This window comes from Eriocheir sinensis, chromosome 40 (genome assembly GCF_024679095.1).
Source record: "Eriocheir sinensis breed Jianghai 21 chromosome 40, ASM2467909v1, whole genome shotgun sequence".
Lineage (NCBI taxonomy): Eukaryota > Metazoa > Arthropoda > Malacostraca > Decapoda > Varunidae > Eriocheir > Eriocheir sinensis.
In genome coordinates, this window is record NC_066548.1 from 9733026 (window position 1) to 9748164 (window position 15139).

Sequence of the window (15139 nt, forward strand, 5' to 3'; positions counted from 1 at the left end):
CCACATTTTCCTCTTCATTTTTTCTTTTCTCATATTTTTCTTTCCTGCTTGGCTCCTCCTCTTTCTCCTCTCCTTACACTCCTCCTCCTCCTCTTCTTCCTCCTCCTACGCCTCTTTTCAACTCCAACTACTCATTTTCTTTATTTTTTTTCTCCCAATATTTTAATTCCTCCTCCTCCTCTTCTTTCTCCTATTCCTTTTATTTTCTCCTTTCTCTTTCTCAACCTCGATTTTCTATACTCCTCCTCCAGCTCCTATTTTTCCTGCCCAGTCCACCTTCATATTTTTCCTCATTCTCTTTCATATCTCTGTTTATTTCTTTCCATCTTCCGCTTCCCACTATTTATGCCCCGTTTTCTTTATCCCTGGAGGGCGCAGATGGGAGGAGGGAGAGGGGAGGGGCGACTTATTTATTTTATCCCTTTCGCAAAATTTATCCCTCCTGTTTTTCTATCTTCATGTTTTTGGGACACTTTAAGACTTGCCTGCCTGCCCGAAGCGGTTTTTACGGCTGTCACTTGCACAATAGAACGCAATTTTTCTTTACTTGTGCATTCAGTGTGTTATTATTTGCCTTGATAAGTTTCGCAGGGAGTGGAAGGGAGAGAGGGAGAGAGAGGGGGGGAGGGAAAGAGAGGGAGGGAGAGGGAGGGAGAGGAAGAGGGAGGGAGAGAGAGAAAATTTCAGTAATGTCGATTAGTGGATGGGAGAGAGAAAATAATATGCGTGTGCGTGTGAGTGTGTGTGTGTGTGTGTGTGTGTGTGTGTGTGTGTGTGTGTGTATGCGGACATGATGGTCGGTAATGAGAATACAAACGGGGTAAAAAAAAAATCCATCTCGCCGCGTTATTAAACCACGAAATACCAGAACACACACACACACACACACACACACACACACACACACACACACACACACTCAGAATCTCTCTCTCTCTCTCTCTCTCTCTCTCTCTCTCTCTCTCTCTCTCTCTCGGCTTATTTTCATATTTCACTTTCTTTATAGGTGGAGGAAAGAAAAAAGAACAAAACACAGAAAATAAAGGAAAAGAGAACAGGAGGAGGAGGAGGAGGAGGAGGAGGAGGAGGAGGAGGAAGCGAGGGAAATGAAAGGAATGGAAGGAAGGAAAAATTTGCCCAACTCATAAACTCTTTAGTATATGTGTGTGTGTGTGTGTGTGTGTGGGTGTGTGTGAGAGAGAGAGAGAGAGAGAGAGAGAAACACATTAGAGCTAAACGATAAGCGAGCACGGAAACACACACACACGCACACACACATACACGCACACACACACACACACACACACACACACACACACACACACACACACACACACACACACACACACTACGAAGAAAATAATAACAAGAAAATACACTATAAAAAAAAGTAAAAGAAAAAAAAAAGAGGAAAAATGAGTTATGAAATCGAGATATTGGATGATGTTCGCTGTGATGGTGGTGGTGGTGATGGTGGTGGTAGTGGGGTGGGTGGGTGAGAGGGATAGAAGAAGAAGAAGAAGAAGAAAAAAGATGTGTGGGGGAGGTAAGGGGAGGGAATAGGAGGACACAAGAAGATTAAGAAGAAGAAGAAGAGTTTTTGGATGTATTGGTGTTGGTGGTGACGATGAGAGGGATAGAAGAAAAAAAACGAGAAAAACAAAAAGGAAATGAACAAGAATAAGGAAAGGAAAACAAAACAAAAAACAAAACAAAACAAAAAGAACACGAAAAAAGTAGAGCAGAAAAAAATAAGTAGGTTACAATAACAAGAACTAGTGATCGACAAAGAAGATTAACCTGGTAGCAGCGGGGATCATGTTTCTTAATGGTCCCTCTAAGCGAGAAAAATGAGAAAAAAATCATCCCTCACACAAAACATTTCATAATATATATATAAGCATTTGTGATCAGTTTATGTATCATCTTTTTGGGGGGTTTATATCATGGCACAAATCTGGCCCGTCGCTGCTACACGGTAAAGCCACAAATTTGGCCCGTCGCTGCTACACGGTAAAGCCACAAATTTGGCCCGTCGCTGCTACACGGTAAAGCCACAAATTTGGCCCGTCGCTGCTACACGGTAAAGCCACAATTTGGCCCGTCGCTGCTACACGATAAACCCACAAATTTTGGCCCGTCGCTGCTACACGGTAAAGCCACAAATTTGGCCCGTCGCTGCTACACGGTAAAGCCACAAATTTGGCCCGTCGCTGCTACACGGTAAAGCCACAAATTTGGCCCGTCGCTGCTACACGGTAAAGCCACAAATTTGGCCCGTCGCTGCTACCGGATTAAGAAGAAGAATAAGAGGTTATGGATGTGTTGGTGTTCGTGCTGAAGGTGAAAGGGATAAAAGAAATAAGAACAAAAAGGACAAAAACAGGAACAAGATGAAGATGAGATAAGAAGAAAAGAACAAGAAAAGGAAAAAATAAAATAAAAAAGCAAAACAGAAAAAAACAAAATAAGTACAAGAACAAAAAGAACAAGTAATGCCAGAAAAACAAAAACAATAAGCACAGCAAAAGGAAAAAAAACAAGAAAAAAATAGAAGTAAAAAAAAAATATGTTACGGCCAAAAAATTCCAGCTAGCCAACAAACAATCCCACAGAAAACGATGCATCAGAGGAAGCCGCCGATCCCGTTTTCTGTGTGGAAGTCTGAAGGAAAACGGGAAGACGAGCGGAAGGTGAAGGAGAAGGAGTTGCAGAATAGAAAAGGAGGGAGATAAGATAGAGGAGATTGGAGGAGAAGGAGGAGGTGAAGAAGTATTAGAATGAAGGAGAAAGAGAAGGAAGAGGAGGAGAATAGAGGATGAGAAGGAGGAGGACGAGGAGGAGGAGGAGGAGGAGGAGGAGATGAATGGAAGAGGAGGAGGAGGAGGAGGAGGAGGAAGGTTTGCAAAATAGAGAAGGAAAGGGGATAAAAAAGGAGAATAAAGAATAAGGAAGAAGGAGGAGGAGGAGGAAAAGGAGCAGGCGGAGGAGGAGGAGGAGGAAGAGGGGAAGGAGGAGGAGGAGGAGGAGGAGGAGGGGAGAATGTAGGAGGAGGAGGTGAAAGGAATGAATGGAGGAGGAGGAGGAGGAGGAGGAGAGGTTAGCTATGATGACGCAGCCCAAAGCGAAATAGAGTTGGTCTCGAAGAAGGATAAGACGCAAAAGCGGAAGTGTGAATAAGGGAAAGGGATTGAAAACGCTGGTTGGCGCAAAAAAAAAACTGGCACACACACACACACACACACACACACACACACACACACACACACACACACACACACACGGTTCTATAAATGCAAATCAAAGTGGAAGCAAGGCCATACAAATATATAGAACGCCAGGTACAGACATACATGCAAATTTATATAGGTAGCCAGACAGACAGATAGACAGATAAATAAACAGATATATGGATAGAAAAATACAGGAAAGAATATGACAGACAGATACAAACATTCGGATAGTCAAGGAAAAATTGTACAGACATAACGCATAGGTAAATAGGCATAAACAGAAGGAAAAATGGGACACAGACAGACAAAACAGACAGAAAAACAAACACACAAAAATAAGCAAATATCGTCAAACCTTAATACATAATAAAATCGAAGAAAGATAAAATTGAGAGGGAGATCGGAAAAGAAAAAAAGACATTAATTCCCTTCTTCCTTCTTTTGCTTATCTCACATCAATCGCTTTCGCCTACTTTACTTTCCTCTCCTTCGCCTCACACTCCGTACTCTTCCTTTCGTCTTTTTGTAACGTCTAACTCTTTAAACATCTTCTCCCTCTCTTCATACTATCTACTTTTCCGATCCTCTCTTGCCTCCTCTTCCTCCTTCTTCTTCTTATTCACTTCACTCCCCCATCTTCCTTCTACCTTATTCTAGTCGTACAATCATCTCTACTGTTTCATATTTATCTTTCTTTCAATGGTCTCTCCCCTTTCTGATTCCACATTCATCTCTTTCTCCTTACCCACCCTTCCTCTCCCTTCCCTTCCATTTTCTTCCCTTCCCTTCGCTTCCTTTCCCTTCCTTTCCCTTCTCTTCCCTTCCCTTCGATTCCTTGACCTTCCTCTCCCTTCCCTTCCCTTCCTTTCCCTTCCCTTCCCTTCCTTTCCCTTCTCTTCCCTTCCCATCTCTTCCATTCCCTTCCCTTGCCTTCCATTCCCCTCCCTTCCTTTCCTTTCCCTTTCCTTCCCTTCTTCATTAGCTCCCCTTCCCCTTTCTAATTATCCTCTTTCTATCATCGCCCCTTATACCTCTTTGTGTATCTATTTTTCCTCTCTCCCTCCTTCCCCTCTTCACTTGCCTTCTTCCTTCACTTTTTTTATTAAGCTCTTTATATCCTGTTTCTTCCCTCCTCTTTCTCCTCTCTCCAATCACGATATTCTTCTTTCCTCTTTTCCTTTATCTCCTTTTTGTCTATTCCTTCCTCTTTCTCCTTTATCCACTTTCTCTTCCTTTATTGTTTCTCCTTCTTACCTATCACACAACTCCCTCTACGAACTGAACTGACCTAAGTATTCCCTCTGTACTTCTCTCTCTCCTCTTCCTTCCCTTCCTCTTCCCCTCCTCTTCCACTCCTCTTCTTCCCTCAATGCCGCATACCACATCGACCTTCACCTCCTCTTTCAAGGTCAACAACTTCTTTCCTTTCCCCTACTCATCCCTCCCCCTCCCCTCCTTCCTACCCCGCTCCCCAAACCACAATCCCAGTTTCGCACAACCCCTCTCCCCTCCCTGGGCCTTGCTTCTCTCTCTTCTCTCCCTCCTTCCCTTCCTTCTTTCCTTCCCACCATTCTTCCGTGAACCACAATGCAGGCCCACGCCATTTCCCTCCTCCTTACTCCTCCTCCTTCTTCACTCCCTCCTTCCTCTCCTCCTCTTCCTCCTCCTCCACTGCCTCCTTCCAACAAAGAGACATAACCTGGTGTTGACATACAAAAGAACGCTCGGTTTTTCTTCTTCCTTCAGCATATAAATTTCGCCCGTGTAAGTAAAGCGAGAGGAAGGAAAACACGCCGGCGGAGCGGTAAATCACGTCAGGAAGCAGCGGCAGGTAAGGGGTTGATTAAAGAGTAACGCCAGGCCTGGGACGGAGGCGGGAAGACGGACAAGTGGAAAGACGGGGAGATGAAGTGGACGGACGGATGGACGGAAGGAAAGAAAGAAGGCAGGAAGGAAGGAAGGCAGGCGAGGAAGTAGGTTAGCAGGCACAGGCACACACACACACACACACACACACACACACACACACACACACACACAGGGAGATATAGAGGAAGGCAGGCGAGGAAGTAGGTTAGTAGGCACACACACACACACACACACACACACATACACACACACACACACACATACACACACAGGGAGATATAGAGGAAGGCAGGCTGAAAGGAAGGAGGGAAAACAGGAAGGAAGGCAGGCAGGAAAAAAGGAAGGAAGCGAGGAAGAAAGGGGGGCAGGAAGGAAGACGGGAAGGCAGGTACACACATAGAAAAAATAGACCCAAAGATTGACTGACAAGATATATTGTTAAATACAGAGATATGGGGACAAACACATAAACACACATACAGAAGATATACAACCACAAACACAAACTTATCACTCAGCGACAGAATCAGACAAACACGCAATAGAAAATACACACACGTATGGTCGATACACACGCACACGCACGCACGAACACAACACACACACATAAGAAGGAAGAAAATTGATAATGAAAGAAATACAGTAGTGGAGGTCGACCTAATGGGCAGATGGCCAAAACAAACATACATACATACATGCAAACACCTCCTTTTACCTTTCTCTCAATACTGTCTTCCACATCGTCAAATCACTCGTTATTTTTCTTCCTCTCAATTTCATCCTCTGCCTCTCTCCCTGCATCTTTCTTTCCTCTTTCCACCTTTAATCAGACACACCAGACAGGCAGCCGGACAAATATCATGTGCTGAGAGAGCCGCTGTTGCGTGCTGTTGTGTTTGTAGGTTAATGTGTTTGTAGAGTGTGCAGGCGAGTGAAGGCCACATATAAAGAACAAAAAAAGGTCACTGTGTTTAATGAAGCCAAACTAATGTAAGGAACTCTAACTCTATGATTTTGAGGTTACTAATGCAATAATGACAATAATAATGATACAGTAAGACGGAAAACTAAACAAAAAGACTCAATAATGATCAAATTACAGAACAAAATTGAAAGATGATAATGTAAGTAATATTAATAAGATAAACAATACTGATACACTAATTCGGAGAGATAAGCAAAACGAAAGATGATAATGTAAGTAATATTAATAAGAGAAACAATACTGATACACTAATACGGAGAGATAAGGAAAACGAAAGATGATAATGTAAGTAATATTAATAAGATAAACAATACTGATACACTAATACGGAGAGATAAGCAAAACGAAAGATGATAATGTAAGTAATATTAATAAGATAAACAATACTGATACACTAATTCGGAGAGATAAGCAAAATAATGTCGATAATGACCAAAAGATTACCAGAGAAAATCAACAGAAAATAATCAAGACAACTCAACGATTTTTTTTTATGTCGCTAAAACACACACTTTACTTACTTATCCCTTCATTAACACACAACAAATAATAATAATGCAGTAGGAAGGACAACTAATCTAATATATATAAATAAAAAATCGACAATGACCATAAATATGACTACCAAACAAAAAAAGTGACAACAGGTGAGCAAAACGAAAATAAAAACAAACATATAAACCTCCGTATTTCGAAATGAGTACGCAAAACAACATAATGGCACTAAAACGCCATGTAATCAGCAGAGAGCCTTGACAAATAAAAAAAATGCATGAAACTGAAATAATAAAAAGACATGAAAAACAAAACTCAAGGACAGCCAGAAAGAAAACCATGCAATGTTATATTCTGGACAGTGTAAAAACAAGAACTGGCAGACATGGGGATTGGCAAGCGAGAAGGGGGAGGGATGGGATGGGATGGGGCAGACTTGGAGGCGTGGAAAACAAACACACAAATAGACACTCCCGTGAGACAAACAGACAGGCGTAAGAGTGGAGGTCAGGGAGTGTCTAGACGTGTGAGGCAGTGCAGGACATGGCAACACTGAAGGAAGACAGACAGACATATATGCAGTGCGTGTAGATAACGGAATAGTGGTATGAGACGTGGCAGACGAAGAAAAAGGGAAGGGGTGGGTGTAAAAGACATAAAACTTTGCCAGATGAGGAGGGCGTGGCGAATATGAGTTGGCGAGGTATGAAACGTTGACAACATTAAGCGTGGCAGGCGAAGCAAAGTGAAAGAGGACGTAGGTGTAGATGACATGAAATTTTGGCAGGTGTGGAGGGCGTGTCGAGCATGAAGAGGCGTGGCAGTGCATGGAAAGGGCTGAAGGTATGGAGTTTGGCAGACGTGAAATGCATGGCGTGGAGAGCATGAGGCGGGGCACACAAGAGAGCCAGGAGTGGAGGGCGTGGGTGGTACATAGGAAGGATGTGAAGGAGGCGTGGGCGAGACGTGGGAGTGGTGAAGAAAGGCAGGTGAAGGGGCGGGAAGCGAGGGAGGGGGAGTCAAGGGGCAGGAGGAGGTGGGAAGGCTGTAGTGGCAGGAAGGAATGGAAGGGCAGTGAGAGGGAGGAAGCATAGAGGAAGAGCAGAAGAAGCTGGAGGGCGAAGGTCAGCAAAAAAGGCAGGAGGGAGTGGGAGAGCAGAAGTATAGGCAGGAGGGAATGGGAAGGCAGTATGCGAGGTAGGAGGGATGGGGAGGGCAGAAGGAGAGGCAAGGTAGTCACGTCCACTGTGCCGTTGAAGATTAATTAGGTGGTGGATCGAACCCCTAGACAGGCCGAGTGGAGGACCGTCACCACCATCACTACCACCTCCACCACCACTACTACAACCACTACCATCAGCATATCACACAACTCTAACGACAGTCACCATTAAAATCATCACCCTTATCGCTTCAGCCACCACTATACATCACCACCACCACCACTACTACAACCACTACCATCAGCATATCACACAACTCTAACGACAGTCACCATTAAAATCATCACCCTTATCGCCTCAGCCACCACCATACATCACCACCACCATATACATACAAACATCACCCTCCATTAACCCCCTCTACCAACACTATTACCACTTCGAATATTACCCCTCAACAAAGCACCACCAACTAATACATAACATAGTAGGGGCAATTTATAACGCCATAAGCACAGGGCGGATACTTGATACACACATAAAACTCCTCTTAATGTTCACGCCTTTGAATCAAGTTAAACATAAATCCCCTGGTCGATGCGTTTTCAATAGATTCGTCATGGACTTAACCGATCACCTTCGTTTTATGAGCGTCACTTTTACGAAATATAGAGTTCTTAGAGCAGGGTCGTTTACAAGGTGAGAGGGAGTTTATGAAGTCTCACTGCACAGGACATTTTACCCAAGCTTATACTTACGCTATCCCAAATCCTAATGCAAGATTTTACGATCATCTGCACTCTTTCATCTCTTTATACTAGTAACCTACTGGACAGCCTTCCTTCGTGTACAACATAATTCACCTTTCCAACCACCTAAACACATATAAAAGAGCATAATGACGACTCTCCAGCCAATATTGACCGTTCTTTTGACATATATAAGATTGGAGTGTTGCGAGGTTTTCTTTTATATTAATTTATTTCAACCTTTTCCATTCTTCTTCATGGTGGATAAAAAGAAGAGAAAAGAGAAGTGAATGAATTGCAGACATGGATAAACGAAGATTGGAAACAAGAAAAGCGAATTTATAGACTAATTATAATTTCATAGATAAAACCAAATACTTATACAAAACGCTCTTACATAATAGGTAATTTCTAGAGCAAGCGCGTTTACCAGAGAGAGGAAAAAAGTTATGAAAACGAGAACGCATAAAAAAGGAGGGCGGAATTCTCAAGTCATATCGTTTACAAGGGAGGGAGGGACGGAGAGAGGTAATTCTTAAAGTCACATCGTTTACAAGGGAGGGAGGGAATTCTTTAAGTCATATCGTTTACAAGGGAGGGAGGGAATTCTTTAAGTCATATCGTTTACAAGGGAGGGAGGGAATTCTTAAAGTCATATCGTTTACAAGGGAGGGAGGGAGGGAATTCTTAAAGCAATATCGTTTACAAGGGAGGGAGGGAATTCTTAAAGCAATATCGTTTACAAGGGAGGGAGGGAGGTAATTCTTAAAGCAATATCATTTACAAGGGAGGGAGGGAATTCTTAAAGCAATATCATTTACAAGGGAGGGAGGGAATTCTTAAAGCAATATCGTTTACAAGGGAGGGAGGGAGGGAGGGAGGGAATTCTTTAAGTCATATCGTTTACAAGGGAGGGAGGGAGGGAGGGAGGTAATTCATTAAGTCATATCGTTTACAAGGGAGGGAGGGAATTCTTAAAGCAATATCGTTTACAAGGGAGGGAGGGAATTCTTTAAGTCATATCGTTTACAAGGGAGGGAGGGAATTCTTAAAGCAATATCGTTTACAAGGGAGGGAGGGAGGGAGGGAATTCTTAAAGTCATATCGTTTACAAGGGAGGGGGGGAGGGAGGGAATTCTTAAAGTCATATCGTTTACAAGGGAGGGAGGTAATTCTTAAAGTCATATCGTTTACAAGGGAGGGAGGTAATTCATTAAGTCATATCGTTTACAAGGGAGGGGGGGAGGGAGGGAATTCTTAAAGCAATATCGTGGGCTGCTGCTGCGAACGTGGTTGTATATACGACGCGAGGCAACATTCAGCAACAATAAAAGCAGCGAAGCGGGAGAGATTATCGCGTCAGAGTGTAACATAACAAAGGCGTCATCAGCGGGGGTGGGGGAGGAGGAGGTGGTGATGGTGGGGGGGAAGGAGGTGAGGGCGATGGTGGTAGTGGTGGTGGTGGTAGGTACTGGCTCTCCCTCCTCTCCCTCCTTCCTTCCCTCCCTCCATCCCTCCCACCTTTCCTCTCTCCCTCCCTGTTACTATGTCAGTCTTTCTTCAAGTTCTGCCATTCATTGCACGCTTCACGCTTCGCCACCCGCCACACATGCACCCACGCACACACGCAAACTCGCACATATTTTTTTTTATCTATCTTGTTTTTTCTATGCGTGTGGGTGAGTTGGGGGGAAGAGTCTGGGTATCCGTCTCTCACTACGTCTCTGTCTATCTCTGTTTCTGTCTGTCTGTCTGTCTGTCTCCCTCTCCCTCTACCTCTCTCTCTCTCTCTCTCTCTCTCTTTCTCTCTCTCTCTTCCGCCATTTAATTAAAACTTGCTCTCCTTCCAGTCCGTCATCACAAAAATGGAAGGGGGGAATGGAAAAGGAGGAGGAGGAAAAAGTGGAGGACTAAGAGGAAAAGGAAAAAAATACACGAGGAGGAGGAGGAGGAGGAGAAGGAATAGGAGGAGGAGGAGGAGGGGGAGGAGGAGGAGGAGGAGGAGGAAGGAGAAGTCATAAAGGAGACTGGCAATGCATTAAAAAAAATCAAGCAGGGAAATGAGGAGAAGGCGAGCAAGAAAGAGGACAAAGGAAGGGTGTAAGAATGGCAGACAAGGAGAAAGAAAGAGAGGAGGAAGAAAAAGCGGAGGAGGAATAGGAGGAGGAGGAGGAGGAGGAGGAGGAGAAGAAAGAGGAGGAGGAGGAGGAAGAAGAAGAAGAGGAGAAGGAGGAATACAATGTGGGGGATATCCAGGTACACAATCTACCTTGAAATTGATTAATCCTACCAGGTAATCATCATCATCATTATCATCATCTCCGTCATTATAATCACTGAACAACAATAAAAAAATAACAAGAATATCAATAATAAAGACAATAATAGCACACACACACACACACACACACACACACACACACACACACACACACACACACATACGAAAGCCACACATAACACAATAAGAAAGAAAGAAGAGCGTGATAAAAAGAAACTCAAGGAAAAAGAAGAAAGAAAAAAGAAGAAAGAAAATCAGGGTCGTATTATTGCCTGAAGGAAGAAAAGAGACGAGGGAAAACGAAGGAGGAAAATAGTAAAGAAGAAAAGATAGGAAAGAAAAAATGGAAGGAAAAGAGAGAGAAAAAAAAAACAAGGCCACCGAAAGATAAACGTCCTCTTCTTCCTTCACCCTCTCCTCCTCCTCCTTCTCCTCTTCTTTCTTCTATTCTTCCTCTTCCTCCTCCTCCTTCTGCGTCGCCACAACTCCTACTCTTCCTCATCTTCCTGCGTCGCCTCACATCTTCCCCTCCTCCTCCTCCTCCTCCTCTTCCTCCTCTTCCTCCTCCTCCTCCTCCTCCTGACCCACATTACGAACACCAGTGACCCGCAACTCGCTCGGACAAACAATAGCCTCGACCTGCCTCCTTGCCTCCTACCCTACCAATGCCCTGCCTCTCCCTGCCGACCATCACCTCCATCTCGTCACCCTTAACCCCCTGTCGTTCTAGCGCCCTTACTTAAGCCACGTTCTCTCCCCTATTACCTTGACCCTTACTTCTTTACTCTGGCGTTCTTCTGCTCTCTAGTTTTTCTGTCCATTTTTCTTTTGGTGATTTTTAGTTGGTCAGGGTCTCTATCAGCCTTACTCTGCTTTCCTCTTGTTTATTATCTTGTTATCTCTGTCTTCCTTGCCTTTCTATACCCCTAATTGTCTTATCTAGTCCAATTCTACCTTTCCTTTGCCCTTATCTTGCTCTCTCTTGCCTTTTGCCTGGCTATCCTCGTTTTCCCTGCCTTCCTAGCACCAGTTCTGTAGTGTTCAAGCCTTCCTTCGTATAAAGCCACCCAATCCACCAGTTCAACACCTTCCCCCGTATCTTCCTCAGTTTCCTTTACTTTAGTTCCTTCAGCGTTTTCAAATTATCGTACTCAGTACAATGTATTTTTCTAGTTTCTGACCGATAATTATAGCAAAAAAGAGCTAAAACCATCACTCTTTAACAGTTCAACGATAACTTTAATTTTCTATCGTTGTTTGTGTGGTTACGACGGTGTTGGAGCCTAAAAATGATAAATGCAATGATCAGAGTACGACAATTTGGCAACGCTGAGTTCCACCCAGTTCCACAGTCAACCTCTTCTTCCTTCCCACTTTCTTTCCCCACAAGGCAACCAGATCAGCACGTACCAACGCATCGACGCCCGTTCAATTTTTAGTCTCACCTAGCTTCCCAGTCAACCTATTCTTCCCCCATACTTTCTCTTCCCTTGTTTCTCTATCTTAATCTCTCCCCAGCACCAAACGTTCTCGTCCACCCCTGAAACCCCTATCCCAACCCTATCTGAGCTGTCCAGCATTACCACAACCTCTCCTGTCACCTCACCCCCATGTTTCCCACCCCAGACCTCCCCAGCTTCCTTCCCCAATACAATATCCCCTCCTTCCCCTAGCTTCCCCCTCCAACCTTGGCCCCTGGAGACAAGAGACGCGGGGGAGGAGAGGAGGAGCGAGCCCAGCCTTCCTTCCCTCACTCGCACGGCCGTAAAAGAAGGCCGTTTGCGTCGCTGGTCAGGGCGAGGGTGACTTGTAAAGCTTCTTATTTGGTCATGAGGCCGGTCGTTGTCCTCAGCTGCAGCGGCGAGGAGGAGGAGGAGGAGGAAGAGTAAAAGGGGGTCAGAGGGAGGAGGATACATAGAATCACGGAAAAGTAGGTGAAAAAACTCATACTGGCTTGTGATGCGCTTGTTTGCTTTGTGGGTATAGTGACTTGCAAAACAAGCACTCACGGACATTTCGCATGGGAAGATTTGATTTACTGCAGCCACATTTCTCGTCTTGAGTCTGTAAAATGTAATGTCTACTTCTTGGGTAGTTTAGCGCCCAATAACCCTTGGAAAAACGGAAAAGGAGGAGGAGAGAAAGAAGGAAGGGATGCGATAGCGGCAGAGGAGTTGAGAAGAGGGAGGAAGGGAAGTGAGAGAAAGTAGAGGTGTCGCGGTGGTGGTGATGATGTTGATGTGTGTGGTGGATGAAGTATAAAAGAACGAAAGGAAGATAATGAAAGAGATGGGAATGCATAAGTGAAAGACGTCTAAGAAAACACAAACATAAAATCATTGTCTTACAGCGACCGACCAGCATTTTGAGATTAAGTCTACGGATCTTTATTGCAGAAGTTAAATATACAGAAACAAAGGAAGATGATAGTTTAAAAAAGAAACCTTGGAGACGACAAACTTTCCAGGAACAAAGAGAATAAGGACGAAGAAAGAAAGTGGGAAAGAGAGCGAGGGCGGAGGCAAAGATAAAAACGAAGAAGCGGAACGAGGAATATCAAAGTGAGGACAACGAGGCAGAACAAGGTCAGAAACTTCAGCAAAAATAGAGCGAGGAAAAGAGAGAGAACCACGCAGAGGAAAAGAAAGAAAATAGATGCAGATTGACGGATATACAGAAGGAGGACGAGGATGAGTTGGAAGTCTAACCCGTGAAAATTAAAGAAAAACAAGACAAAGGAAATAGGCCAGCAGAAGGGAAAGAAGAAAAGGAGGAGGAGAAACAAGAATAAAAGCAAGGAAGGAGGCCAGAAGTAAGAAGAAACGAAGGAAGGAGGAGAAACAAAGCCAAAACCAAGGAAGGAGGTCAGAAGAAGAAAGAAGGAAGGAAAAAGGAGAAACTAGAATAAGAGCAAGGAAGGAGGTCACAAGAAGGAAGGGAGGAAGGAAGAAGGAAGGAATAAGAGAAGACAAAGATGACACACGACGATAAAACAAAAAAACAAAAACAAAAAAAATAGAAACAGACACAGACGAGAAAACTAGAGCGAGATGGCAACCACATACAAGATATAGATAAGGAGCCACCAAGCTATGAAAAAAGACGTAAGACAACAAATAAAGCGGAGAGAAACAACGGATAATGATAAATATGGGAGAGGGAGAATACGAATGAATGAGCAGACAGAAAGAAAATGGTAAAAAGGTTAATAAAAGAAAGACAAATAAACAGAAGTAGATGAAGATGCATAAAAAAGAAAATCATGGAAATGCACACAAGCAAGTAAATAAAAAGTGAGGAGAGAAAACATGAAGAGAGTGAATGCATAGATAAATAGATAGATAGATAGATAGATGGAGAGATAGATAGAGAGATAAATAGATAAGTACCCGAAAGAAGAATAAACGAGATAAAATATATATGGAAGATGAGGTATCGGACACACACACACACACACACACACACACACACACACACACACACACACACACACACACACACATACACACGAACACACACAGTCAAACAGAACAGAAAAAAACGTATAAAAAAGGAATTAGACGAAAACAAAGGAAGCAAAATAAGGGTATGAAAGGAAACGTTAAATGAAAGCAAAGGAAAGAGAATATGTACGATGAATGAGACAATGGAGAGAGAGAGAGAGAGAGAGAGAGAGAAGCCGCTGAAGACATGGAAAACACCTCAGTTTCTCTCTCTCTCTCTCTCTCTCTCCTGTATATATCAGTTACCATGCACATTTTCCTCTCTTGCATTTCTTTTATCGTTCTTCTTTAATAAACCACGTAAAGAACCAATTTAAACCAACCTTCTTTTTCCTTCATCACAATCAAAAGCAATACACGCCACAGTTATCGCCTTCACAGTAGTCTACACATCGTTTTTTTGCAGCGATAGTGATACAGTTCAGCTTTCCTCGACTCCTCCTCCGTGACTCTGGTGAACACGAAACACCGACTCTGCTCAACGGTCGGTCAAACAGGCCCCGGGATATCCTTGTACCGGGAAGAGCTACGGAAGGAAGGAGGGAAGGCTGGAGAGGAGACAGTAGAGTTAGACGTATGCTATTGATGGTGTCCTATTATGGTAGTGAAGATGCTTAATGGTAGTAGTTGAAGTACGTATTGAAATGGTAGAAGTAGTTAGTAGTCTCGTCTTTACCTCTTTGTCCCTCTGTCTGTTTATCTGTCTCTGTATCTCTGTCTGTGTGTGTATCTGCTGGTGTGTCTCTATTTTTGTCTGTCTCTGCCCCTCTCTCTCTCCCATACGTACACACACACACACACACACACACACACACACACACACACACACACACACACACACACACACACACACACACTAAC